The following is a 4091-nucleotide window of genomic DNA, read 5'->3' as shown; positions in this document are numbered from 1 at the left end:
GGCAGATGATGGCAGATGCTGGTTTGTTGTTTGTTTGGGTTTTTTTCATATAATGTAGGTTTCTCAGAGCAGCAATAATACTTTCTTATACATCAGTGCAGAGAGAATTTACCAAGCTGAGACTCAATCAAGAACAGTGATGATGAGAGAAAATACACGTAAACAGTGATACAAGAAATTAGATGGCACACGTCCTTGGGTTGGGGCTAACTAGTTGGTGTCTAGGAGTGATGACTTTTTGGCATTAACAAAACATAACCTCCCTCTCATTCCTGACACAGAAGAGAACAATGTCCCTATGATTTGAAAGTGAAGAGGGAATTTAAAAAACATAACAATATACAATCTGGATTCAGATCCATTTGCTATCTTCTAGTGATGCTTCAAGTATAAAAAGCAACTGACTATCCCACTGTGAAAGTATTCTTTATAAATGTCACTCATGGAGATAAACCTGATGAAATTCTGAGTCTACAGTTATACTCAGATGTGAAAGATTTTTTTTAAGTTTTTTATATGCCATGATCCATTATACTCCATAAAAATTAAATTAGGTTAATAGTAAGATGTTTATTCATTGGAATGAAAATTGTTTCTTTCAAAATCAACCAGGTATTTCAGCATGGACAAGTGTCTGGAAAAGGAGGAAGCATCTAAGCATAAATAATGAATTCCCAGCAGCTTTTCTCTCTATTCCTAGCAAAGACCAAAAACCACAGAAAAGACTGTTTTTGTGAACAGTCCATCAGAAGTTAAAAGTAGCACATCTGGCCCTTCTAAATCAAAGTGCTTTCATATTAAGTGCTAAATCTCTTGTGAAGAAATTTCTCGGCACTTTTACACAGATTCCTGTGGGTACCTAGCTGGCTATGCAGCCCCTCCAGGCTGCTTGAATGCTGTCTAAGCACTGACAGTCTTCACTGTGTGAGATGGGATACTGAGAGTATGAGAGACTAAAGGCTTTCACATCCATTTGTAAGCACTAAGGTTCATAAACTGATATAAGCTTTATATAGCTTTATATTTATGCTCTAGTCTAGCAGTTGCTTTATTAAATACACACAAACATGTTTCCAACTGGTTTTCCTCAGAAAATCAGCACCAGAAAACAGATTTTATTATCTCCCACTGAAGTATCTCTCACACCTATATTCCTGTGAAGGAATTTGAGGCATTTTCTGTTATGAACACTCAGGATGCAGAGAGCACAGATAATACAATCTAACAGCCAGCTGCTGCACAAAAGGACATCTCTATATCCCCTCATGTACTATTTATTCCCATTGCACCGTCTTGTGTTAGCGCCAGCATCTGTCTGATGTCTCAGGAGACAGCTCAAGATTCAAAATCAACAGAAAATTAGCCCTGCAAAATGCTGGGTGACTTTCCTGCTACTCGGTTCCCTGAATCAGGCCACTGCAGGGACAGATGTACCAAAGGCAGCACAGGGATGGGAGGGGGAGAGGTACTAATCCAGACTGTAAAGCACAGCCACCCCCTTAGTGATAGCTACTCACCAAGTCAGATGAGCTGGGCTATGAAACCATATGTGTACCTTATACTCCTCCCAGCCAAGCACAGCTTCTTCTGCACCACAGCCTGAACCCACACTGCTGCATCCTTGAGGGAAGGAGAGGGCGCCAGCTCTGTGTGAGCCCCTGCCTCATTTAGGATTTCACGCTAAGCAGCAACATAGCACACCAGCTAGGAACTGGTATTCTACTGCTCATATTTTAGTATAAGGACTATTATACTGATTCTGTGGTTAAAAGATTATTTTTAAGGTCACTTTCACTCTGGCATTGTCTAAAATTTAACAGTTTAACTAACCACCATGCACTGCTGGCACCAGTGCCTGTGTTCAGATGGCAATCAGTGGTGGAGAAATGAGCACAATAAAATTTCTCTCTTCTGACTGTAGACATCTGAAACTACAGCAAACTCTGAGCATAGAGCAAGGTTAAGCTCCTCAAGAGAAGTGGGCCCATGATGTGACAAGGACCCCACCAGAACCTTTCTGCAAGCTGCTCTGCACCTAAGGGTACCTTCTCCAATTTCCTTAAGCAGGCATCTGCCCAGGAGTCACTGAATGTTCTTCTGCTTGTGCTCTGCAAATGTCAAAGGAGTTTGCAGTGCTGTCACCTTCATGTCACAGAATGGAGATAATTGGGTACAAAGGAAGATGAAACACTGGGAGACTGGAAATGGAAGCCTGCTCCTAATTCTTGCATCACCCACAACTCACTCCAACTTTCTTTCCTTCAGTTTCTCCAAGGAAACAATGGCTGCTGTATCACTTTCCCTACATGCAGTAGTGCTTCACACCTCAGGCTTTATAAAACACACCAAAGTGCACAGGGAGCAGCATCATGGCAGGACTTGCCATAGCTACAGAATGGAGAAGAGGCATAAGATAAGAAGATAAGCACCACTGTATGTGGAGGAGAGAGAGACAAAGTCCTCAGAGTCCTGGGGGTAAATCTGTACCTGAGCAGAGGCACTTGGAGCGCCGTGTCTTGCCAAAGGCGGGTCACACAGGTCAGGGATGCACAGTGCAGCAGGGAGCCGTGTGCTGAGCTCATGCTCCTGGCACTGCAATGTGACATTTTGGATATATTCCTTGCATTGCAAACATCACTTCTGCCAGTCTGTGCCTGTGAGCAATTCTGCAGCCAAGTGTCCTCTGTGCAAGTACTGAGGGACGTTGAATTTGAAAAAGGAAAAGAAAACCAAAAAAACCTGACCTTTTCTCTGCACCTAACTTTTTACACAATAACAATCTTAATGGTAAAAGCTGATGCAATGCGTTTGCCCAGAAATGCAAACACCGTGCGTCAGCACATTTTCACAATTTTACATAAAAATAAAACTAGAGGTGGGAGGTAAATCCAAGCATAACTGCATAACTAATACTTCCTTTAAAGCACCAACTGAGACATGTCTTTAAATCTGGATCTAAGCCTTCCGAGGCCTAAAACGTTGCTGCTATTTTCCATGATTTCTGCTGAGTCTGTTCCAGATTTAACAGCTGAAATGTCTCTTGGTGCGCTGCTCCTGACAGGTATTAAGTTTCTAATCCAGAGCTGGGCATTCCAGCCTTACAGTACTGTGTTTGCAAGAGACAAGTGACGCAGATGCTAAAAGCTGCAAAAAGGCATCAGGTTCACATTCTCTGGCCTGATAATGGGGCTATCCATAATAATACAATGAAAATATTTTACCAGTAGCTGAAATTCAAGAAATGATCAGCTTAGAATCAGGCACAGCACTGTGCTTAGTAAATTATTAAGTTATCTACCACAAAAGCTGAGGGACACAAACTGTGTGCTTAGTTGCAAGGTATTACCAGTGCTAAGCTGCAAGTCCCAGCATGGGGCAGTGCTGGAGGTATGTTGGATTCCCAGGAAATAAAGGAGCACAAACACAAGGGAATGCGGTGCTTTGACAACAGGAATGTCAAATACTCTTCCACACCCAATTGTTCCCTGTCACACCTTCCCCATGACCTTCCATCAGCTGAAGGGGGCAGTAGGAAGGGAGTCTCATAGAAAAATGAGACTTTGCTACCAATTTTGCTCCCTAAGGCAGCAATGATTCCTATGACAAATGGAAAATGTCACTGATCACATGACATTCTTGGTGCTACCAAATTAATTGTTATGCTTGCAACTTTTAGCTCTCTAGGGCCTACTCTGTGCAGGCTCTAATCCTCTAAGTACACAGGTAGTAAAAATATGAGGAAGACAGAGGGTGACACATTAAAAGAGGATTGTAACACAATTCCCAAAGGCAGAATGCTTGACTACAGTGACTCAGTTACTCACAGCTACAAAACACTTCATGAAGACATTGTGTATTTAACTTCTTTCTGCAATGTCAACGGCACCTTGCCTTTTATTTCAAACAACCTGAGAAATATGGATGGAAAGCACTAAATAACAGGATTGTCATGGACATAAGTTGAGACTGTCAACCTCCAAAGGGGAGAAAAGCTTTTAATTTATATGCTAATACACACACATATAATTATTTCAAGAGAAAATATGACAAAGCACAAATTTGTACTAAATAACCCAAGAATACAAACATAC

The sequence above is a fragment of the Cyanistes caeruleus genome, chromosome 1 (assembly GCF_971803275.1).
Source record: "Cyanistes caeruleus chromosome 1, bCyaCae1.hap1.1, whole genome shotgun sequence".
In the NCBI taxonomy this organism is placed as follows: Eukaryota; Metazoa; Chordata; class Aves; order Passeriformes; family Paridae; genus Cyanistes; species Cyanistes caeruleus.
Note: the sequence above shows the minus strand (reverse complement) of the source record.